General features: G+C 39.1%; 1 long non-coding RNA gene across 2 annotated transcripts in view; it reads left to right on the forward strand.

The window, feature by feature from the left end:
* LOC128698961 (uncharacterized) overlaps positions 1–26,871 on the forward strand; it is a 54,305-nt gene that overhangs the window by 5,354 nt on the left and 22,080 nt on the right. The window contains exon 2 of one of the 2 annotated variants that reach the window (XR_011393549.1): positions 16,221–16,356. The exons of the other annotated variant lie outside the window; for it this stretch is intronic. This is a non-coding gene — a long non-coding RNA (uncharacterized lncRNA). The remainder of the gene's footprint in view (positions 1–16,220; positions 16,357–26,871) is intronic. 2 annotated transcript variants of the gene reach the window in all.

The raw sequence follows: 26,871 nt of genomic DNA on the forward strand, positions 1-26,871 counted from the left end.
TAAGACGATTTCTTTTTCTCTCTATTGAGCCTCTCTCTGTGACCTTCCCTTCGCTCATCTTGGTATACCTCTTCCCCCATTCTCCTCTCCTCTCATGAGACATCTTTCCCGAGTCGACTGTTTAATTCCAAATGGGATGATGACGACCAGTCAAATAACTTTTTTGCTTAAAGATTAAATTCTATGAGAGTTTTATACATACTGTGGTTATTAAAGAGTCATTTCCCTGGTTATTAAAGTCATTCCTCTGGTTATTTAAGAGTCATTCCCCTGGTTACTAAAGAGTAAGTAAGTAAGTTAATTCAGGTATACACAAATACGGTTACTGTGGAAAATTACATTTATCTGAATGTATCATTATGTACATAACAGTAAATGAACAAAGATAATTATTATTTATCAGTTAGACAAGTAGGAATTTGGGACACCTAGGTCGCAAAAAATGTCCCCCTTCGATACCTACAACTGTCATACCCACAAGCTGCTCTGGACCTATTAATTACAAATGAAATATATATCACCAGGAATTCTGGTAAATATAAAATTTGGTGGACTGTATATTAAATTAATAAAGAATTATATATATACATATTTACATAACAGAAGGAAAATATATCGTAATATCACTCACCAATTTGACTGGAGATTAAAGTGTCATGTACAGGATCCCCCCCCCCTTTTGCCTACATTTCTGAAAAATTTACTGGCCAGAATTTAAACATAAGCTAGACAGCTTATCTGAGGTTCCTGGAGTTGTCCTGTCCTGTCGCTTGATATCTCAAGTTATGCAGGAATGCACATCCAACAATTTCGGCTCCTATTTGAGAGGTGTCAGCCCAGTTTTAACCTCTAGAGCACGAAAAATTCTTCCCGTTATCATTAACGTTCTGTTCAATTCAAACAACAATATCGAGTGTCCTCTGTGCAGGCGCAGCTTCTTCCCATTTTCGATAACATAAATTTTATTATATACAATATAGGCCATCTATTTACCTATAAATCACCATATTTCCGGAAAATATACAGTATTTTCCGCACTGCGGCCGGGCGGAGTTCGTTGCTAAATGACTCAAATTGCTTATTTGGAAATGGTGGAGGACCTGGGTACATATAGGATCTGGCATCCACACGGCGACATATTACACAAGATTTAATCACCCTTTATACACTTTGCCGTCCTTGTGGAATCCAGAAAGTTTCCCTAATACAATTTAAGGTATCTTGTACCCCACCATGCATTACATTTTTATGAGCATTTAGAACAATTAAATTTGTTAGATGATGAGTTTTGGGCAGTAAGATAGGGTGTTTAGCATAATCACCCAATTCAGCATTTTGCAACCTACCTCTGCACCTAATTATATTCTCTAAATACAGCCCCAATTTCTCTATTATGGAACCTTTCACAATTTTTCTTTCCATCATCCATTTAATTTCATTTCCATAGATTTCTTCTTGTACCCTCTTTATCCAGTATTCAAGAGGATGTGAAAACTTAGATGATATATTCAACTTGTTTAGAAATTTAAACACCAACTTAGTTACACTGATTAGTTTGGGTAAAGAAGAATACCTATTTATATCAATGGCTAAGGGAGGACAAACTATTGGAGCAGTGGTCACAGTAATTTCAACAGGAGCAATATACGTCTTTTGTACAGGCCAATTAGCTTTATTTACCAACCAGCTTGGTCCTTTAAACCATGATACATTTACAAATTTTGAATAAGGTAAACCTCGAGACAAGAAATCAGCTGGATTCTCCTCACCTGGTATATGATTAAAGGTTAACATATGCTGACCCAAACTATTATACTTCTCTTGCATCTGATTAATTTCAGCGACTCTGTTTTGTACGTACACAATTTTACTGTTTCCATTACGAATCCATTGTAAGGATACCTCATTATCAGACCAAATTACAGTGTCACTAATATTTATCTCCTGCAACTTATTTCTTATATAATTAGCTAATTTGACACCTACATAAATGGCTGTTAATTCCAACTGAGGTAATGTACGTGATTTAATTGTAGACACTTTAGCCTTAGACATAACAAGAGAAATAACACTATTATATTGAAGGTAAGCAACTGCTCCATATGCCAATTTTGAAGCATCACAAAAAATGTGGAGTACATTTTTCCCATTTGGATTGGCCACCTGGCATGGGAACTCCAACACAACATTGGATTTTTTTCATAATCACCAATTAATTCATCCAACCTGTTAATCAATTCCTCAGGTAGAATTTCATCCCAAGCACATTTAAGTTTCCATGCTTCCTGTATTAATAATTTCCCTCTTATAGTAAGGAGTGACACTAAACCTAGTGGATCAAAACATTTGGAAACTTCAGCAAGCAAAACTCTCTTAGTTAATTTATTGGGCATACTGTAATTATTAGGTTTTAACATTAACAAATCTCTCTCAGTATCCCAAGTTAAACCCAATACATTACTACATTTTGGCACGTCATCTCCAGGGTAATCTTTACTTATTTTGTCCTTTAATTTGGACGAATTACTATTCCATTCCCTCAGAGGCATATTTGCACTTTGCATTATTTTATTAGCCTCTCCATAATTCATTAACAGTTCCTCTTCAGTTGATGTCACACCCAGGAAATTGTCCACATAAAATTGTTTGCTCATTACTTTACTCAGTGGACTTTCCATACGTTTAAGGTGTGCATTTATCGTCTCTTGAAGTAGGAACGGACTGGATGTAGCACCAAATAATACGCTCCTAAAGCGAAAGGTTTTCAGAGGGCTAAGTGGGTCAATAGGATTCTCAGCCCATAAGAAGCGGGTACAATCCCGGTCAGCCTCTTGTAAACCCACTCTTAGGAAAGCTTTACTTATGTCAGCCGTAAAGGCATAATTCTTCACCTGAAATTTAATAAGATATCTCCTAATTTTTCGGTCAACGACGGACCTGTCATCAAACAGTCATTTAAACTAGGTACATTTTTGTTACTCCTGGCACTACAATTAAACACAATCCTCAGAGGAGTGGTCTTAGAATCCTTCTTCACTCCATGATGTGGCAAATAGTGACCATAAATTTTGGCTTGCTCAGGAGGTACCTCTTCTATAAATTTATTAATGAACTGCTCAGCAATTATATCATTATAGGCAGTTAACAATTCTGGTGTCTTACTCAGTTCGCGGAGCTGAGTCTTTAACTGTCCATATGCCATTCTGTAATTAGTGGGCAATTCTGGATGGTTCAGTCTCCACGGAAGTCGTACCCAGTATTGTCCAGATTCAAATTTTGCATCTCTCAGGTATTGTTCCTGAGTAAAAGAATCGTCTGGACTTTCTTCATTTACATTTATTCCAATGCTGTCTAATTCCCACAATTTATGCACTGGCTCAACACCATCCTCTATGGAAGAATTATACTGGGGCACGATTTCATGAGTAAGACACACAGTTATGGTATTTGTAGTTTCCTCTAGTCATGAATTATTATTACGAGGAATCCTACCATGCATTACATGGCCTCCTGCAGTCTTCAAAAGGGTGACACCACATTTCTTTACCATACCCTTTACAAAGGAGGCATAATAGCCACTACCTACCAAAATATTTATTGGGCTACAGAATAAGATAAGATTTCGTTCGGATTTTTAACCCTGGAGGGTTAGCCACCCAGGATAACCCAAGAAAGTCAGTGCGTCATCGAGGACTGTCTAACTTATTTCCATTGGGGTCCTTAATCTTGTCCCCCAGGATGCGACCCACACCAGTCGACTAACACCCAGGTACCTATTTGCTGCTAGGTGAACAGGACAACTGGTGTAAGGAAACGTGTCGAAATGTTTCTACCCGCCGGGAATCGAACCCGGGCCCTCCGTGTGTGAAGCGGGAGCTTTAGCCACCAGGCCACCGGGCCACCCACCAGGCCACCGGGCCACCCACCAGGCCAGAAGGTGCTAAATTTACATTATGTGAAAGTCTTTCAGTAGCTTTACTAAGCCCTACTGTAGATATTTTCTCAGAAGGTGCTAAATTTACATTATGTGAAAGTCTTTCAGTAGCTTTACTAAGCCCTACTGTAGATATTTTCTCTGGAAGTCTATCTACAATTACTGCATTAACACGTTTTTTCTCATTGCCCAACCTGACAGTTACATAAGCAGTGTCATACAGTTGAGACCTTTTATCCGAGAGAAAACCAGATAATTTTAAAGTTGTGGGATCTGTACTTTCATACCATCAAGACATTTACGTTTTATGAAAGTACGCTGGGATCCCTGGTCCAATAATGCATTTACATTTTTTGATTTATGCCTTTTATCATCAATTTTTACCTGTAACATAGGTAAGGCTACTTCAGCAAAACCATCATTATTAATATTAGCAGCAATTTTTACATTAGCTACTGTTGTGTCAGGATTGTCAACATTATCATTATTATCAACATTAACATATAGACCCTTACACATGACTATATGGTGTCTTCCTTTGTGACATTGATAACAGTTGTTTAATTTGGCATGACAATCCTTTACATTGTGATTACCTAAACACTTGATATATCTGTCAAGTTCCTCCAATCTTTCAACTTTATCATTCCATGAATTGTATGCATTGCAATTCTTAGAAAAATGAGTACCCTGCAGAAAAGACAATCTCTCTTTTCTCTGACTGGTTTCTTATTAACTGGGCTACTCTTAGGAGGGTACTTATTCTTCTTACCTTGCGGAGAATCATTATTTCTGATTCCTGCTACTTGATATACACCTATGCAACTATTTTTAGGAAATGAATTTTGATTATTACCATTGGGATAATTTTTCACTTTGTGAAACTTGACAGATACCTCAGAGTTATTGTGTTGCATCTTTAAAATGAGTTAGTTGGCTGGTCTGCAACTGAACAATTAATTCTTGTAGACCTAGTCTTATTTCCTCCAGTCCAATATAACCCTTGTGATATTTATTCGAGACCCATTCAAGTGTTTTACAGCTTAATTTATTCTGTACCATGGCACTCAATAACCAATCTGATTCCTTCAGATTATATTTATTACTTAAAGTTTTGAGAGTGCTCTCCAGTTTAACTCTAAACTGCTGTAAACCTTTGTAAGTGTGATCTGGAGATTTTAAATTAACAATGATATTCACTAGATCCAACCTACTTTGTTCTATATTACCATAAGTGACCTTCAACAAGTCAACTGCTTCCTTGTAAGAGTCATCTACATTGGGAAAGGCTTGTATGAGTATGTGAGCATCTCCTCTTACCTGTCCTTTGAGGTAAAATAATTTAGTTACACAGGCTAGGTCACTCCTGTCATGCACAGCTGCTTTAAAAATTGACCAAAACTCCTCCCAATTTTCTCCAGGATTAAATACAGGTAAACATAATTCTGGGAGTTTTGGCATACATCTTATTTGTTGGAGCAGACTGATTAACTGCCTGGTTTACACATTTTAATTTATTCAAGGCCTGACTTTTACAAGAAAGAATCTTTTCCTCTAATTCATAATACTGATTAATCATGAGATCTACTTCAGTCTCATCTACACAGTTTACTAACAAATCTCCTTCATATTTGTTGTAATATAATTTGTATGAATCATATCTATTCCCCAAAGCATCTAAATACAATTTTAAATCATCAGTATTCACAGTTTCTTGATTCATTAATTCCAGACATTTATTATATGCCTTGGTTACATGACCCTTTCTAGCTTGCAGTGATGCTTTCTTTGCTCTATATTCCATATGTTTGTCTTCTACATTAATTTCCTCATTTTCAGCCATGATGCAGTGTATTAAATTCAACTCAATTAATAACACTGATTACAACTTACAACACTTATACAACTTACCTTTGAATAAATCCTAGCTACTTGAGCTTAGTAATTACACATGCAAGAAATTATAATGTAAATTTTAAATGTACATTAATACAAACATTTAGCCAGATATGGCTCATCAAAATTAATAAATTAATAAATCCTTGCCAGAATTTGGCATAGCAAAATTAATATTATACACATTAATATAATTAGCTACACTTGGCTTATCAATTACACATACACTGATATAAATCTTGGCCAGAATTGTCTTATCAAATTAATATTATACAAATATAAATCCTTGCCAGAATTTGGCATAGCAAAATTAATATTATACACAATATAATCTTCAGCCACACTTGACTTGACTTATCCAAATTAATATTATACAAATTATAATCCACTACACATTAAGTAAATTTGTGAACTTAACATCCACCTCCTTCTGTCATTTCACATATAATTATTAAGTAATTAACTAATTAATGACTTCACTAATTACCTCCGGTTCAAGAAGGACCAACGGGCAAATTAAATGTGGAAAATTACATTTATCTGAATTTATCATTATGTACATAACAGTAAATGAACAAAGATAATTATTATTTATCAGTTAGACAAGTAGGAATTTGGGACACCTAGGTCGCAAAAAATGTCCCCCTTCGATACCTACAACTGTCATATCCACAAGTTGCTCTGGACCTATTAATTATAAATGAAATATGTATCACCAGGAATTCTGGTAAATATAAAATTTGGTGGACTGTATATTAAATTAATAAAGAATTATATATATACACATTTACATAACAGAAGGAAAATATATCTTAATATCACTCACCAATTTGACTGGAGATTAATGTGTCATGTACAGGACCCCCCCTTTGCCTACATTTATGAAAAATTTACTGGCCAGAATTTAAACATAAATTAGACAGCTTATCTGAGGTTCCTGGAGTTGTCCTGTCCTGTCGCTTGATATCTCAAGTTATGCAGGAATGCACATCCAACAATTTCGTCTCCTATTTGAGAGGTGTCAGCCCAATTTTAACCTCTAGAGCACGAAAAATTCTTCCCATTATCACTAACGTTCTGTTCAATTCAAACAACAATGGCGAGTGTCCTCTGCGCAGGCACAGCTTCTTCCCATTTTCGATAACATAAATTTTATTATATACAATATAGGCCATCTGTTTACCTATAAATTACCGTATTTCCGGAAAATATACAGTATTTTCCACAATTACATAGATTATCATACACAGCAGCATGAGTAGAGAACCTGGGATAACCTAAAAATGTCAGAGTGAATTATTTCCTTATTATGATGCTTTAAAGGATATAATATCTTATTATTATGCTATAAAGGATATATATCAGGAATAAGGTAAAAAGAGTTATTTACATTTACATAAGTGTTAGCTAAAAAAATAAAAAATCATTCTTCTCCTTTTCTGTCGCTATATTCATTAGGTACGTTATAGCACTCTTCTTGAACTGGTTCATGCTATGACTGGCTTTGACATGTGCAGGCAGTTTTTTCCATTCCTTTATTGCTGTACAATAAAAGGTGTTTGAAGCCTGGCCACTGACTGTGGGTACTACAAAGTTGTGCTCTCTCCCCCTAGTACTATGATTGCTTTGGTTCCCAACCTTGACAAAATTGGCAGCAAGATATTCTGGACACTGTTTGTGAGCAATTTTATAAACATGATTTACCTTTAGTTGTTTTACTCTGTCTTCAACATTCAGCATATCCAACTGCTGTAATTCATCCTGGCCTACATGTTCTCTTGGACCCAGGTCCATGATGACTCTTACTATTTTGCTCTGGGTGATTTACAGTTTATCTTTCATTTTTTTTTTTTGTCAAGGTAGAGTACCATGAAGAGCAAGCGTAGTCCATTTGACATTGTATAAGGGCTAGACATAGGGTCCTGCGAGCCTCAGTAGGTAGACACTGTGCTTGTCTGTAGAGGAACTTCAGTCTGGCATTCGCTTTCCTTACTACACTGTTCCCTATCAATTCTCCTGACATGCTTGGGGCAAAGGAAATTGAAGTGATGGGCTCCCCATTACACCGGACATTAAAATTATTTACCCTTCTCAGTTTATGTTTCGTGCCAAAGAGAATGGCTTCCGTTTTCCCGAGGTGTAACGATAGTTTGTTGTCTACTAACCATTTGCTGCAGGACTTCAGTTCCAGTGTTATTACATTAACTATATCTTGTGGGTCTTTACCTGACACTAACAGAGCACTGTCATCCGCATACAGTAGGAGTTTGCACTTGACACTGATGGGCATATCATTTACATAACATAAGAATAAGGGACTCAGAATACTACCTTGGGGAACTCGATGTTCAATCGGCAGGGGTTCTGATTCCGTTTTGTTGATTTTGACAATTTGTTTCGTATTGCTAAGATAGGATTTAAACCAGTCTATGGAACCTATGCCGATAGCTTGAAGTTTCTTACATAGAATATTGTGGATGACAGTATCGAAGGTCTTTTGCAAGTCTAAGGTTACCATTCCTATGAGGTTCCCTATCGACATTTCAGTTCTCATGTAATCCATCAGATTAATTAGGGAGGTGTCGGTTGAGTAAGAGCTTCTAAAGCCTGATTGATAGCTATGGAGAATGTTGTTGTCATTAAGATACTTAACTACTTGACAATACACCGCCCTCTTTAGAATTTTGGATATTACACTGAGTATACTAACAGGCCTAAAGTTGCTGACATCAGACCTACTATTTTTCTTGAAAAAGGAGGAGTAAGTCTGGCCTCCTTGAACCTCTCCGGTACGGTATTAGTGGTGATGGATAAATTTAATATGTGAGCAATGGGGATTGGCAATTCAGAGGCACCATCTTTTAGGAACTTAGACGGGATGTTATCAGGGCCAGTGCTCTTAGTTGGGTTTAACCTGTTTATTTCTTTTTGAACGAAGTCAGAGATACACTTACTAGTTGTCAACTGTTTGGGGTTACCCCTTCATTGATATAGTATGTTTTAAACTTATCAGAGTCTGTGTTAAAGGTATTTGATGCAGCTGGTTTACTTACTAATGTTGATGCAACAGATGTGTAGTAGGAATTAAAACAATTTACCACTTTAGTTGTTTCGTGGCATACCTCGTTATCGACATTTAGTACTATATTAGATCTATCTACGGGTTTATGGCTATACCCCAACTGTTTTAGTTGTTGCTAGAGTTTTCTAGGGTTATTTTTGAGCAACAGTGCCTTTCCTTTGCGCCTTTTATAAGCCTCTGCACTCTGTTCCTCACCTTTGGAATTCATTTAGTGCTGCAATATCCTGTTTGTCTGCCTTAAATCATTTTAGCAGCTGGTCTCTGAATTTCATATTATCTAATATCTCAGTATTCATCCAGGGTTCAGTTCTTCGTTTAATCCTAACCTCTTTAACTGGTGCAATATTATCATGGATGGCAGTGAACATTGTTTTGAATTTTTCCCAGGCATCATATACGTCCGTTAAACTTGCTATCTCTGTCCAGTCACAATTGTGTAGTTGTGCAAGAATACAGACAAGATAAAAGTTAAGATACATGTGCAACATCTGGTTATCTTTATTGTAGACGTTTGCCATCCAGTGGCTTTATCAATACAGCTTATAGGACATAACTAGAAGACAGTAGAACTATCTTGTCGGTATTGTGTACCTTGCACAACTTGTCAGACGCTGCAACATCATGGAATCTTGGTTCAGAGGTGTAGCATGCAAAGAGTACGTAACCTTTATTCGGCGCATGTACACACCCTCATTTACAGGCTATCTCCCCCAACCAGCGAACCAGGTGAATGAGGGTTGACGATGGGGCCCCGTCGTTCAACCAGTACCCAGGTTCCAGCCAATGAGAAGATGGTTTTGGCAATCGCAGAGGTTATGTGGGTACCACTCTCCTGTTTGCCCTTGTCATTCCCATTCTAGAGCTGGTTGAAGCACGGTCTGCTCTCTAGTGGCTTCTATTCTGCATTGCTTACCGTGGAGTGCACTAATACCTATTGCTGTACATAGTGTATATAGTGTACATACTTCTGTTCTAAATTGGTGAAGGATAATATAAGTCAAAAGTTCTCTGCTGTGTTTATTTTGCTCCCTTTACACCCAGGATAACATGTCAGCATAGTTGCTGATCCCTGTATTCCCAGTATTATATAGCATAGCATATTAGTATCCTCCATGTGCTTTAGACACGAGATCCCTCGTAGGCCTTTGGCTTGGTGTGACGTCATGGGCATACACATGGGCAGTGATCCCTTTGTCCCGCTCTCACTCAGCGGCAGACCGTCTAGGCGTAAACAGGCTAGGTAACTGTGGCTCCATCTCCCATCTCAGTCTGACAATATATCTACCATCCTACAAGTGTGTCTACTTTCAACCTGTGATATCTCCATTCAAGAACCCTTACAATAAATGGTGACAGCGGAGGGCCTGTAATTCTGACGATTACAGCGATTTCTGGAGATAAAGTTGTCGACCAGCAAGACGGCCATTTCGTGTTACCAGTAGGCCTACCGAGGTTCACCCCATCCAGCTACCTCAAGCCAGCTACTCTACCAGCTTCTACATTATTCACTGGTCAGTCTCTTTGTATTAGTGTTTCCTGCTTTTTTGCATTACTCCCGAGGGGTTGACCCGAGTTTGCAAAATAAGCCAGCTTCCAGTCTGTGGTGGGGGAGTCAGAACACCCGAGTCCAGTCCAGCCTAGCCTACTCCATCTAATTATTTTGCCTGCCAAGCCAGCTTCCACCCCTGCTGTGCTCATCGTGTGAAGTTATCAAGCTATTCTGTGTGAAGGGTTAAGATAAGCCAGCTAGCAACTAACCCAGGTGTCTTACCCCAGTACTCAGGCAAGCCACGTGACTAGTCTTCATCGCTTGTGATTCAAGTTCCAAGCATTCTGAGTGCTCCTTCTCATCCTTGTGGTGTTGTAGTATTTCGTGGGTTTCTCCTAAGCCAGCCGGCTTAGAATTATCTTCGCGGCAGTGTGGGTTTTCTCAGTGAGGCTTACGACGTTCAACCCATAAGCCCAGCCACTCACGATCACGTGTGTCGCACCATTGCCGGTCTCAGACGCCTCGCTCAGCCATTACCCACAAACCCAACTACAGTCGGCCATTACAACTCACCTACCTCATCAGTGTTTTGGTGCACTGCTAAGGGTTGTAGCACCATATTTTAAGGACCACATAGGGGGTCAAGAGCTAGAGAGTGGCGCGCCATCTTTAAAAGCCTCCTGTGTGTTGTCTCTCGCCGATTTAAGCGCAATTCTACGATCATCTGTGCAGAGGACAGCAGCAAGACGATATAAACAATCCATCAATCTCATTTTTTTCAAGTGTTACAGCTATAATATTTTTTTTTTAGAGACATTTGCGAGTGTTGAGACATTTCTTTTGTGTTCCCAGTGAATTTTTCTCTTAGTGACATTCAGTGACTCTTGATCAGACTCAGTGTTTATCATGTACTGATTGCATAAATTTCTTTTAATCTCCTTAATTCAGTGTTAATTTTCGTGCATTATTTTATATCTGTTGTGTTGTGTTTCTTTTTATACACACTTGAAGTAAGTACTTAGTGTTTCCTTTGTTGTGTGTGCAACATATGAGCAGTATAGAACTTGTGTTTAAACTTCAGAATTCCAGTGAATTAACTCAGTAAATTTTTCACCTCATATTCTGCATCACAACTCAGTGTTGTCTGTTATATTTTTCTTCCTAGCATTTGTGTATTTTTGTTTTGTTCCCTGTGTGTTGAACATTCTTGTGTTCATATTCTTTCCATTTAGCCAGTGTCTAATTTGTCTTATTTCCACAGACAATAGTGCCATTTTTTAAAAGACCAAGCAAGAAATAAAATTTTTACTGAATTTTTAACACATCAAGTTTCATTGCAAGAAAATTCTAGTACTGTGTTTATGTTGATTTGTGTCCTGCATCTCTGTAAGTGTTGTATTTCTTTTTGTTGTGTGTTTTTTTTTGCACCTATTATTTTTTTTCATATTTTATTGAACAAATTCACTCTTAGTGCAATTTTTAAGTTCTCCTTTTAAAGTAAATTGTTCTTTTGCTTGTTGTTTAAGTGCAGTTAAGAGTTAAAGTGTTCATTCCTTGATATATTTCTTTTCTTGTGTGTTATAATTTTTATTATTGCACATAGACTCATTTTGCAATAATTCTTGTGCAAATATTGTGTTGCTATTAAAGTTTTTCTTGCAGAAAATTTTATGCAGTGTTGTGCAATACAGTTTATTACAGTGCAGTTTCTTATGCTCTGTTCTGTGCATAGTATTTTATTCTGTCTGTCATTTTATTTTTTTTTTTAATTTCAGTGAATTGTGTGTTTGTTTTAATTTTTGCACAAGTTTATTGAGTCCATTTTATCATTTTATTGTGTATTTCCTTGTTGCATTGAAAGTAAAGAAAACTCACTGTGCCATTTATTCAATTTAAAGTAAAAGTTGAGAATATTAGATTTGAGCAAAGTAAAAGTTCTCTTGATTTTCAGTGTTTGTTAAGTTGCATATTATTCTTGTGTGAGTTCTTTGCTTACTGTGTAACTTGTCAATTTTTAATTACTTATGCAGAATAGTTAAGCATTTTTTTCCATTTAAGCTTATTGTGTCATTCTCTCCATTTTTCTTGACTTATGCCCTTCAGTATTTTCACTGAGAAGATGTCCCAGTCACTTTTGAACGTTCACTTAGTGTATCATTCCAGTCAAAGTCAATATGAATCAGTCCACAGTACCAACATTCCCTTACTGACTGAAAGACAATATCTAGCCCTTGAGCAATGTGTTTGTTCTCACAGCTTGTATCTGAGATTTGTTAAAGTGCTGCTAAATGTGAAGTTCAGATTAAGTTCCTATAGATCCACGAATTACTTATTAACGTAGCCGAGCGGTCAGGCACTAGTAATTCTGTCACTCCCATCTGTGTTCCACCTATACCTTCAGACTTGCAGGATAGTGTTCCGTTGCCTCAAGTGTCCGGGGACACTCAGACTGCCTTGAGTGCACAGCCTATCCCTGCAATGACTGCTAGTTCGAGTAATAGTTTCTCCACAGGGGATGCCTTGTCAGAAAACGATTACTTGCAACTAGTAATGCCATCTCTTGTTGATGTGACATGCTGTCTGCAGAAAGACGTCTCTGTTACAGCTAGTGTTCTCACTAGAGTGTCTGTTGTTGTTCCTAATGTTCCAGATGGTGATCCCATCCTAGTTGACAGTAATCAGTGCATTGTAAGAAGTTATTTCTCGAGTAACTTTCACATGTTAACGTTGTAAGTGTAGTTTCTTTATAGCTGATACCTCGTGTCACTGTGTGCGACTCAGATTGAATATCAGCATTGTTCACCGTGTTCATTTCTTTTCTCCTGTGTTTGCAGTTTGAGATAGTAGATTCGTTCTCCCTTGCTCATATTGCGTGTTATAGCGTTAATTTTTTCAACCGGGGGGAGTCATCCACTCCACCGAGTTTGTTCTTTCCTCCAGTAAGGAAGAACTGTTACCTTTATTCCAGAACAAACAGCCTACTGGAAGGTTAGCCAGATGGACCTTGACTATCCAAGAGTTCAATCCCACTTTTGAAAATTTACCTGGCAAGTCAAATGTAGTCGCAGATGCTTTATCGCGACACGTTAGTGTAGTTACTGCAGATCCTCCATTTACTGTCGAGGATGTCAAAACTGCACAAAGACTAGATCCCTTGTGTTCTGGTGTGATTCGATTCCTGCTCCAGGAAGAGCTTATTCTTACTGTGAAGCCACCAGTACTCATTAGTGACTTATGAGCCAAGAATTACTGTATCGAATAGTCGAGTTGAGTACTCCTAGCAGACGAATTAGTAATTCCACAGTCACTAGTGATTGTACCTGTATCTTGTAGATACTCCTTCAGATCTCTCTCAGTCAAGGCATGTGTTAGCCATTGCAGAGGAATTCAATCCTCCCAGAGATGATAACCATTCTGCATACGTAAACCTTACCCTCGCAGAATTGGGTTTAAGTGTAAACAGCCTGCATAATTAGATGTCCGAGATGAATGAATTTGTCAACTGTGTGTTTTATTATTAGCTGATCAGTTTGTCAGAAATTTTCGTGTTCACGTTCCCTCCGTATTCTGAGAATTAACAGTCTAGATTTGCGTGCACCGAATCTGCCTTTCTGTTAAACACTTCTTTGTATATAATTATTCTTCCTCAGAATCCGTAGAGTGCATGAATACAGATCGATCGATCAATTCCATCCATATTGTATAATGAATTGTTCTTATAGTTTGTAATGCATTATGTTAACACCCTCTATGTAATGTCCATTATGATACCATCCATTAGTTCTAAGATATATATGAGTTTGTTATTGTATAGAATCAGCCCAGATCCGCCTGCCTGTTCAGCCTATAGATAGTAGTGTATGTCGGGACGACATACGTAACATGACCGAGCTGTCAGCATAGTTGCTGATCCCTGTATTCCCAGTATTATATAGCATAGCATATTAGTATCCTCCATGTGCTTTAGACACGAGATCCCTCGTAGGCCTTTGGCTTGGTGTGACGTCATGGGCATACACATGGGCAGTGATCCCTTTGTCCCGCTCTCACTCAGCGGCAGACCGTCTAGGCGTAAACAGGCTAGGTAACTGTGGCTCCATCTCCCATCTCAGTCTGACAATATATCTACCATCCTACAAGTGTGTCTACTTTCAACCTGTGATATCTCCATTCAAGAACCCTTACAATAAACAGGCCATTTGGACTCCTGGGTTGTAATAAGAGGACATCTGCAAGACCTTCACGGCTACTACAACTATTACTACAACTTACCCATCCATTTGGGTATGACCTACTTCCACTGGGAAATCCCGCCTACCAGTGACTATGCCCTCGTCTGTTACACGTCCCTGTCTGCTGACGCCTATATAAGCGCCAGTCTCCTTGCCTTTGCTCCAGAATCTCTACCACCACGATGCTCTCCACACCAACTCCAAGGCTGAGGGACTGATTACCTCGTCTTTTGTATATAGTTCTACTGTCTTTTAGTTATGTCCTAGAATCTGTATTGATAAAGCCACTGGATGGCGAAACGTCTACAATAAAGATAACCAGATGTTGCACATGTGTCTTAACTTTCATCTTCACAATTGTGTAGCCTATTTGCCAGTGTTTCTTTACTGTAGTGTCTAGTTGACCTAATTTTTATTGCCCTGTGTAGGCCCATCCGTTCCATAGTGATTTTCCTGGTACAGTAAATGATGAAATGATCACTAAGGTCTGTGGTAATGACGCCTGACTGGCTAATGTTCTCAGAGCGGTTACGAAGTATGTGGTCAATTAGGGTGGCTGAGAACTGTGTGATCCGGGTTGGTGTATTAATTAGTTGAGTGTAACTATTTAAATCCAGAATTTGCTTATACCTTCTACATAGCCCGTTATTTTGCTGCTGAAGACAGATATTGAAGTCGCCCAATATTACTGTCTCGCATTTGTTATCAAGGCCGGACAATACTCGAAAAGTCCTCTAAGAACTGGTCCTGGGTAGGAGGGCGGTAACTAGTTCCTACTAAGATAGGTTTGATCTTGGGAATCAGCACTTCAAACCATAGAATCTCCAGTTTATTGTTATTTAAATCAGGCCTTGGATTATAGGTTAAGTCATTCCATATGTAGGTACATACCCCACCACCTTTTCTATTCCTATCTTAGCGGTTTATATTGTAACCTTCTATTTTGGCCTCGTCGTCAGTCACCGTATCATCCAACCAGGATTCAGAGATGGATATGACTGCCACTCTAGTTCTGTTAGCTAGAATCCTAATCTCTGCCAATTTTGGAAAAAGTGATCTTGCGTTGACATGAATAAAGTGAAGGCCTGTTTTCATAAAACAATCATAATCACCAATATATGGCAAGGGGTCATTTGTATTAAAAATAGGTAAATCAATGCATCATTGTTAAAGGGTAACTGTGCCAAAGTGCTTTTGTTACAAACAAAATAAAATCTGGCACTATTACCATAATAGAACACACATCTATTATGCACCCATCCCTTACACAATTCGCATGAGGTAACTTTACTGTTCTTCTTTCTTACCCTAGTACAGTGTATACATAAGTCTGGTGGTGTCTGAGATAATAAGAATGGTTCTATTGTCTCACATTGACCTATCTTTGCATTACATATAGAGTTAAGGTTATCGTTCCTAGCTACTAGACAGTCATTATCACCGTCACTTATCTGTCTGTTCTGTCATCTGTCTGTTCTGTCATTCCTCCATTTATTAAAGAGTCATTCCCCTGGTTATTAAAGAGTCATTCTTCCAGTTTTTAAAGAGGAGTCATTGCCTTACAACAACTCAGTAATTATGGATCAGTTTTCAGCAGTGTGTTGGTAGTGATGTGATGAAGCAGATGATGGTCGAGGTTCTGAGGGAAACAAAGGTTGGTCAGCGAGGATACCTGAACTGCCGATCTCAAGTGAACTTCACTTCATTCAAGAAGCAAAAGTCAGTGAGTGAAAAAGTTGCGCATGCTTGCATGCTTGCCCAGGAGGAAGATCAGAGTGAGAGTGAATTAGACTTTTGCATCACCTATATCCCTTCCTCTTCTCTCCTTAAAAAACAAAAACAAAAAAAAAAACTACTAAAATTATGCAAAATAAGTGTATTGGAGGATAGATGGGTTAATGAGAGCATAGGCAATGGGGTCTAAGAGGTATGGGGTAGGTTTAAAAATGTAGTGTTAGAGTGTTCAGCAGAAGTTTGAGGTTACAGGAAAGTGGGTGCGGGAGGGAAGAGGAGCGAATGGTGGAATGATGATGTAAAGAGAGTAGTAAGGGAGAAAAAGTTAGCATATGAGAAGTTTTTACAAAGTAGAAGTGATGCAAGGAGAGAAGAGTATATGGAGAAAAAGAGAGAGGTTAAGAGAGTGGTGAAGCAATGTAAAAAGAGAGCAAATGAGAGAGTGGGTGAGATGTTATCAACAAATTTTGTTGAAAATAAGAAAAAGTTTTGGAGTGAGATTAACAAGTTAAGGAAGCCTAGAGAACAAATGGATTTGTCAGTTAAAAATAGGAGAGGAGAGTTATTAAATGGAGAGTTAGAGGTATTGGGAAGATGGAGAGAATATTTTGAGGAATTGTTAAATGTTGATGAAGATAGGGAAGCTGTGATTTCGTGTATAGGGCAAGGAGGAATAACATCTTGTAGGAGTGAGGAAGAGCCAGTTGTGAGTGTGGGGGAAGTTCGTGAGGCAGTAGGTAAAATGAAAGGGGGTAAGGCAGCCGGGATTGATGGGATAAAGATAGAAATGTTAAAAGCAGGTGGGGATATAGTTTTGGAGTGGTTGGTGCAATTATTTAATAAATGCATGGAAGAGGGTAAGGTACCTAGGGATTGGCAGAGAGCATAAGAACATAAGAAGAACGAAGGAACACTGCAGCAGGCCTACTGGCCCATGCGAGGCAGGTCCAAGTCTCCTACCGGCTTAAGCCAATGCACCCAACCTAGTCAGGTCAGGTCACATTGAATTAAGGGAGGAACACGGCAACCGACCTGGTAGCTCAAGCTATCAGGTTCAACTCACACCCACCCACATCCACTCATGTATTTATCCAACCTGTTTTTAAAGCTACACAACGTTCTGGCCTCTATAACTGTACTCGGGAGCTTGTTCCACTCATCCACAACTCTATTACCAAACCAGTACTTTCCTATATCCTTCCTGAATCTGAATTTTTCCAACTTAAAACCATTGCTGCGAGTCCTGTCTAGGCTAGATATTTTCAGCACACTATTTACATCCCCTTTATTTATTCCTGTCTTCCATTTATACACCTCAATCATATCCTCCCTAATTCTACGTCTTTCTAGAGAGTGCAGATTCAGGGACCTTAGTCTATCCTCATAGGGAAGGTTACTGATACATGGGATCAACTTTGTCATCCTCCTTTGTACATTTTCCAGAGAATTTATATCCATTCTGTAATACGGTGACCAAAACTGTGCAGCATAATCTAAATGAGGCCTAACCAATGATGTATAGAGTTGAAGAACAACCTGAGGACTCCTATTATTTATGCTTCTTGATATGAAGCCAAGGATTCTATTAGCTTTATTGCGAACACTTATGCACTGTTGTCTTGGTTTCAGATTACTGCTAACCAGAACTCCTAAATCTTTTTCGCAATCCGTAATATTAAGATCTTCATTATTTAGTTTATATGTGGCATGGTTATTGTCCTGTCCAACATTTAGAACTTTGCATTTGTCTATATTAAACTGCATCTGCCACTTCTCCGACCACTGCATCAGTCTATTCAAATCTTCCTGGAGTGCTCGAATGTCCTCGTCAGAATGAATTCGACGGCCTATTTTGGTGTCATCGGCAAACTTGCCGATGTCGCTCTTTATGCCCTCATCTATGTCGTTTATGTAGATTGTGAACAGCAGGGGGCCCAACACTGACCCCTGTGGAACACCGCTCGTGACGCTTCCCCACTCTGATTTCTCCCCATTTATGCAAACTCTCTGCTGCCTATTTGTCAACCATGCCTCTATCCAGGAAAAAATTTCTCCTCCTATTCCATGTGCTTTAATTTTCCTCAATAGTCTCTGATGTGGGACCCTGTCAAAAGCCTTACTGAAGTCCATATACACAATATCATATTCATTACCATGATCTACCTCCTCAAATACCTTAGTGAAAAAAGTTAATAAATTCGTAAGGCAGGAACGCCCCTTTGTAAAACCATGCTGAGATTCGTTGATTAATTTATGCTCTTCAAGGTGGCTACGAACTGCCTCGGTAATTATTGATTCCATAAATTTTCCCACTATGGAGGTTAGGCTTATTGGTCTATAGTTCGAAGCTAAGGACCTGTCACCTGTTTTGAAAATAGGTATCACATTTGCCATTTTCCACTTATCTGGCACCATGCCAGTTTGTAGTGATATGTTGAAAAGATTAGCCAAAGGTGTGCTAAGCTCCTCTTTACATTCCTTTAGAACCCTTGCATACAGTTCATCAGGGCCTGGGGATTTGTTAGGTTTTAATTTATCTATTTGCCTAAGGACCATGTCACTTGTGACCCTAATCGTGCACAGTTTATTATCGTCCTGTTCTACATAATTTATCATTACTGGAATATCGCTGGTATCCTCCTGTGTAAAAACTGAGAGGAAGTATGTGTTAAAAATTCTACACATTTCCTTATCACTGTCCGTGAGCTGACCCGAGGAACTTTGTATAAAGGCAAAGGGGACAAAAGAGAGTGCGAAAATTATAGGGGGCTAAGTCTGTTGAGTATACCTGGTCAAGTGTATGGTAGAGTTATTATTGAATGAATTAAGAGTAAGACGGAGAATAGGATAGCAGATGAACAAGGAGGCTTTAGGAAAGGTAGGGCGTGTGTGGACCAGGTGTTTCCAGTGAAACATATAAGTGAACAGTATTTAGATAAGGCTAAAGAGGTCTTTGTGGCATTTATGGATTTGGAAAAGGCGTATGACAGGGTGGATAGGGGGGCAATGTGGCAGATGTTGCAGGTGTATGGTGTAGGAGGTAGGTTACTGAAAGCAGTGAAGAGTTTTTACGAGGATACTGAGGCTCAAGTTAGAGTATGTAGGAAAGAGAGAAATTATTTCCCAGTAAAAGTAGGCCTTAGACAAGGATGTGTGATGTCACCGTGGTTGTTTAATATATTTATAGATGGGGTTGTAAGAGAAGTAAATGCGAGGGTCTTGGCAGGAGGCGTGGAGTTAAAAGATAAAGAATCACGCATAAAGTGGGAGTTGTCACAGTTGCTCTTTGCTGATGACACTGTGCTCTTGGGAGATTCTGAAGAGAAGTTGCAGAGATTGGTGGATGAATTTGATAGGGTGTGCAAAAGAAGAAAATTAAAAGTGAATACAGGAAAGAGTAAGGTTATGAGGATAACAAAAAGATTAGGTGATGAAAGATTGGATATCAGATTGGAGGGAGAGAGTATGGAGGAGGTGAATGTATTCAGATATTTGGGAGTGGACGTGTCAGCGGATGGGTCTATGAAAGATGAGGTGAATCATAGAATTGATGAGGGGAAAAGGGTGAGCGGTGCACTTAGGAGTCTGTGGAGACAAAGAACTTTGTCCTTGGAGGCAAAGAGGGGAATGTATGAGAGTATAGTTTTACCAACGCTCTTATATGGGTGTGAAGCATGGGTGATGAATGTTGCAGCGAGGAGAAGGCTGGAGGCAGTGGAGATGTCATGTCTGAGGGCAATGTGTGGTGTGAATATAATGCAGAGAATTCGAAGTTTGGAAGTTAGGAGGAGGTGCGGGATTACCAAAACTGTTGTCCAGAGGGCTGAGGAAGGGTTGTTGAGGTGGTTCGGACATGTAGAGAGAATGGAACGAAACAGAATGACTTCAAGAGTGTATCAGTCTGTAGCGGAAGAAAGGCGGGGTAGGGGTCGGCCTAGGAAAGGTTGGAGGGAGGGGGTAAAGGAGGTTTTGTGTGCGAGGGGCTTGGACTTCCAGCAGGCATGCGTGAGCGTGTTTGATAGGAGTGAATGGAGACAAATGGTTTTTAATACTTGACGTGCTGTTGGAGTGTGAGCAAAGTAACATTTATGAAGGGATTCATGGAAACCGGCAGGCCGGACTTGAGTCCTGGAGATGGGAAGTACAGTGCCTGCACTCTGAAAGAGGGGTGTTAATGTTGCAGTTTAAAAACTGTAGTGTAAAGCACCCTTCTGGAAAGACAGTGATGGAGTGAATGATGATGAAAGTTTTTCTTTTTCGGGCCACCCTGCCTTGGTAGGAATCGGCCAGTGTGATTAAAAAAAAATAAATAAGTCGACAGTAATTACGTTTAGCACCAAACCTAATTTAGCAAAGTAACTTCACCTTCCTAAAGTTTGCGTATAATATACTATTTAATTATACTATACCATTTTAATATTCAAAATTTAGGCAATATAAAATAGATTGATAAATTAGACACATGTGCAACACTTCGGTATCTTTAATGAAGAAACGTTTCGCCACAAAGTGGCTTCATCCGTCCATACGAAGGAGAATGGTGAAGAACAGGAGAAGCCTGAGTTAATCAGTCCCTCAGCCTGGAGTCGATGTAATCAGTCCATCAATCTTGAAAAGTATACAGCATATGTGCAAAGAAGTAGCTTATATACTACAGGCAGGAGAGGTGCAGCAGTCGTAAGTGGTGTCACATTTGTCCAGTGTCGAAGTAGGTCGTGCCCAAGGGTTAGGCAAGTGAAGAATTCCCTGTACTTAACTATCACAGAATATACATGACTTGACGTAAGTTTTTCTTTCTGTGGGAAGGAGGGAAGAGTAAACCTTCAGACGACAACTGTTGTCCACTGGATTATTATTTCCAACAATACTAACTGCATGCTTAAAGCAAAGATAATTATATTTATATAATGTACTTGCAAGCCTTGTCAAGGATCGGGCCGCGGGGGCGTTGGCCCCCGGAACACCATCCAGGTATATTCTCCAGGTATACTCTCCAGGCATACCCTCCAGGTATACTCTCCAGGTATACCCCCCAGGTATACTCTCCAGGTATACCCTCCAGGTACACTCTCTAGGCATACTCTCCAGGTTTACTCCCCAAGTATACTCTCCAGGTATACTTTCCAGGTATACTCTCCAGATATACCCTCCAGGTATACTCTCCAGGCATACTCTCCAAGTATGCTCTCCAGGTATACTCTCCAGGCATACTCTCCAGGTTTGCTCTCCATGTATACTTTCCAGGTATACTTTCCAGATATATCCTCCAGGTACACCTTCCAGGTATACTCTCCAGGTATACTCTCCTGGTACACTCCCCAGGTATACTCTCCAGGTGCACCCTCCAGGTATACTCTCCAGGTACTCCCTGCAGGTATACTCTCCAGGTACACCCTCCAGGTATACTCTCCAGGTACACCCTCCAGGTATACTCTCCAGGTATATTCTCCAGGTACACCCTCCAGGTATACTCTCCAGGTACACCCTCCAGGTATACTCTCCAGGTATACTCTCCAGGTATACTCTCCAGGTACACCCTCCAGGTATACTCTCCAGGTACACCTTCCATGTACACCCTCCAGGTATACTCTTCAGGTATACTCTCCAGGTACACCCTCCAGGTATACTCTCCAGGTATACTCTCCAGGTATACTCTCCAGGTACACCCTCCAGGTATACTCTCCAGGTACACCTTCCATGTACACCCTCCAGGTATACTCTCCAGGTATACTCTCCAGGTATACTCTCCAGGTACACCCTCCAGGTATACTCTCCAGGTATACTCTCCAGGTATACTCTCCAGGTATGCTCTCCAGGTACACCCTCCAGGTATACTCTCCAGGTACACCCTCCATGTACACCCTCCAGGTATACTCTCCAGGTATACTCTCCAGGTATACTCTCCACGTATACTCTCTAGGTGCACCCTCCAGGTATACTCTCCAGGTATGCTCTCCAGGTACACCCTCCAGGTATAATCTCCAGGTGTACTCTCCAGGTATACTCTCTAGGTGCACCCTCCAGGTATAATCTCCAGGTGTACTCTCCAGGTATACTCTCCAGGTACACCTTCCAGGTATAATCTCCAGGTATACTCTCCAGGTACACCCTCCAGGTATAATCTCCAGGTATACTCTCCAGGTATACTCTCCAGGTACACCCTCCAGGTATAATCTCCAGGTATACTCTCCAGGTATACTCTCCAGGTATACTCTCCAGGTACACCCTCCAGGTATAATCTCCAGGTATACTCTCCAGGTATACTCTCCAGGTATACTCTCCAGGTAAGCGGGAAGTTCAACAGGAACATTTCTACACTGTATCTAAATTTACCTAGTTGGTTGTTATCTTTCTATATTCTTGTTAAGTCTAATAAATTCATCCGAAATATTCGTAGATGAATTATTAATTATAATGGTGCAGTGTTTACAGATTTTTCACCGATTTTTTAACGTTTTTTATGATAAGAAAGTGAAAATTTTATAGTAAGTTTACTTTCAATGTTTTTTCTGTGTTTTTTTCCCTCATAACCAGAGTCTTTTCCATTTTTAACTATACTAGATTATGAAATTAACACAAGGTAACTAGTACCGAGAAATGTATAAAGAAAATACATCAGCAATGTATGGGGGACTTATTTAGGTGACGTTTTGCTCACCAGGAGAGTAAATACGTATTCTTATTTTCGTATACTGGGTAAGAGACAGCATAAAATATCGATACATGTATATACGTAGCACTGTGATTTATATTGAGGAGACTGTTTGTTCGTGGAACTTGTTGTCAGTTCAGTACAGATGTGATCATTGGTTCGGTACACTGTGTTCGTTACACTGTGTGTTCGTTACACTGTGTGTTCGTTACACTGTGTGTTCGTTACATTGTGTGTTCGGTACACTGTGTGTTCGTTACACTGTGTGTTCGGTGCACTGTGTGTTCGTTACACTGTGTGTTCGTTACACTGTGTGTTCGTTACACTGTGTTCGGTGCACTGTGTGTTCGTTACACTGTGTGGAAAATTGCATTTATCTGAATGTATCATTATGTACATAACAGTAAATGAACAAAGATAATTATTATTTATCAGTAAGACAAGTAGGAATTTGGGACACCTAGGTCGCAAAAAATGTCCCCCTTCGATACCTACAACTGTCATATCCACAAGTTGCTCTGGACCTATTAATTATAAATGAAATATGTATCACCAGGAATTCTGGTAAATATATAAATTTGTGGACTGTATATTAAATTAATAAAGAATTATATATATACACATTTACATAACAGAAGGAAAATATATCTTAACATCACTCACCAATTTGACTGGAGATTAATGTGTCATGTACAGGACCCCCCCCCCCCTTTTGCCTACATTTATGAAAAATTTACTGGCCAGAATTTAAACATAAATTAGACAGCTTATCTGAGGTTATTGGAGTTGTCCTGTCCTGTCGCCTGATACTCAAGTTATGCAGGAATGCACATCCAACAATTTCGTCTCCTATTTGAGAGGTGTCAGCCCAATTTTAACCTATAGAGCACGAAAAATTCTTCCCAATATTCACTAACAGTTGATACTGTCTCGTTCAAACATGGCGAGTCCTGCGCAGGCGCAGCTTCCCGTTTTAGATAACATAAATTTTATTAAATACAGTATGGCCATCCATTTACATATAACTACTGTATTTCTGGAAAATATATACAGTATTTTCCACACTGCGGCCAGGCGGAGTTCGTTGCTAAACGACTCAAATTGCTCATTTGGCAATGGTGAAGGACCTGGGTACATATAGGATCTGGCATCCACACGGCGACATATTACACAAGATTTAATCACCGTTTTTACACTTTGCCGTCCTTGTGGAATCCAGAAAGTTTCCCTAATACAACTTAAGGTATCTTGTACCCCACCATGCATTACATTTTTATGGGCATTTAGAACAATTCAATTTTTTAGATGATGAGTTTTGGGCAGTAAGATAGGGAGTTTAGCATAATCACCCAATTCAGCATTTCAGCATTAACCTACCTCTGCACCTAATTACATTGTTCTCTAAATACAGCCCCAATTTCTCTATTATGGAACCTTTGACAATTTTTCTTCCCATCATCAATTTAATCTCATTTCCATAGATTTCTTCTTGTACCCTCTTTATCCAGTATTCAAGAGGATGTGAAAACTTATATGATATATTCGTCTTGTTTAGAAATTTAAACACCAACTTAGTTACATTGATTAGTTTGGGTAAAGAAGAATACCTATTTATATCAATGGCTAAGGAACGACAAACTATTGGAGCAGTGGTCACAGTAATTTCAACAGGAGCAACCAATTAGCTTGGTCCTTTAAACCATGATACAGCATTTACAAATTTAGCATAAGGTAAACCTCGAGACAAGAAATCAGCTGGATTCTCCTCACCAGGTATATGATTAAATGTTAACATAAGCTGACCCAAACTACTATACTTCTCTTGCATCTGATTAATTTCAGCGACTCTGTTTTGTACGTACACAATTTTACTGTTTCCATTACGAATCCATTGTAAGGATACCTCTTTATCAGACCAAATTACAGTGTCGCTAACATTTATCTCCTGCAACTTATTTCTTATATAATTAGCTAATTTGACACCTACATAAATGGCTGTTAATTCCAACTGAGGTAAGGTACGTGATTTAATTGGAGACACTTTAGCCTTAGACATAACAAGAGAAATAACACTATTACATTGAAGGTAAGCAACTTCTCCATATGCCAATTTTGAAGCATCACAAAAAATGTGGAGTACATTTTTCCCATTTTGGATTGGCCACTTGGCGTGGGAACTCCAACATTGGAATTTTCTCATAATCACCAATTAATTCATCCCACCTGTTAATGAATTCCTCAGGTAGAATTTCATCCCAAGCACATTTAAGTTTCCATGCTTCCTGTATTAATAATTTCCCTCTTATAGTAAGGGGTGACACTAAACCTAGTGGATCAAAACATTTGGAAACTTCAGCAAGCAAAACTCTTAGTTAATTTATTGGGCATACTGTAATTATTAGGTTTTAACATTAACAAATCTCTCTCAGTATCCCAGGTTAAACCCAATACATTACTACATTTTGGCACTTCATCTCCAGGGTAATCTTTACTTATTTTGTCCTTTAATTTGGACGAATTACTATTCCATTCCCTTAGAGGCATATTTGCACTTTGCATTATTTTATTAGCCTCTCCATAAGTCATTAACAGTTCCTCTTTAGTTGACGTCACACCCAGGAAATTGTCCACATAAAATTGTTTGCTCATTACTTTACTCAGTGGACTTTCCATACGTTTAAGGTGTGCATTTATCGTCGCTTGAAGTAGGAACGGACTGGATGTAGCACCAAATAATATGCTCCTAAAGCGAAAGGTTTTCAGAGGGCTAAGTGGGTCACTAGGATTCTCAGCCCATAAGAAGCGGGTACAATCCCGGTCAGCCTCTTGTAAACCCACTCTTAGGAAAGCTTTACTTATGTCAGCCGTAAAGGCATAATTCTTCACCCTGAAATTTAATAAGATATCTCCTAATTTTTCCGTCAACGACGGACCTGTCATCAGACAGTCATTTAAACTAGGTACATTTTTGTTACTCCTGGCACTACAATTAAACACAATCCTCAAAGGAGTGGTCTTAGAATCCTTCTTCACTCTGTGATGTGGCAAATAGTGACCATAAATTTTGGCTTGCTCAGGAGGTACCTCTTCTATAAATTTATTAATTAACTGCTCAGCAATTATATCATTATAGGCAGTTAACAATTCTGGTGTCTTACTCAGTTCGCGGAGCTGAGCCTTTAACTGTCCATATGCCATTCTGTAATTAGTGGGCAATTCTGGATGGTTCAGTCTCCACGGAAGTCGTACCCAGTATTGTCCAGATTCAAATTTTACATCTCTCAGGTGTTGTTCTTGAGTAAAAGAATCGTCTGGACTTTCTTCATTTGCATTTATTCCAATGCTGTCTAATTCAAACAAATTTATGCACTGGCTCAACACCATCCTCTATGGAAGAATTATACTGGGGCACGATTTCATGAGTAAGACACACAGTTATGGTATTTGTAGTTTCCTCTAGTCATGAATTATTATTACGAGGAATCCTACCATACATTACATGGCCTCCTGCAGTCTTCAAAAGGGTGACACCACATTTCTTTACTATACCCTTTACAAAGGAGGCATAATAGTCACTACCTATCAAAATATTTATTGGGCCTACAGAATCATCACTTACACCAGAAGGTGCTAAATTTACATTATGTGAGAGTCTTTCAGTAGCTTTACTAAGCCCAACTGTAGATATTTTCTCTGGAAGTCTATCTACAATTACTGCATTAACACGTTTTTTCTCATTGCCCAACCTGACAGTTACATAAGCAGTGTCATACAATTGAGACCTTTTATCCGAGAGAAAATCAGATAATTTTAAAGTTGTGGGATCTCCCATCTGTACTTTCATACCATCAA

This window comes from Cherax quadricarinatus, chromosome 55, assembly GCF_038502225.1.
Source record: "Cherax quadricarinatus isolate ZL_2023a chromosome 55, ASM3850222v1, whole genome shotgun sequence".
Taxonomy (NCBI): Eukaryota; Metazoa; Arthropoda; class Malacostraca; order Decapoda; family Parastacidae; genus Cherax; species Cherax quadricarinatus.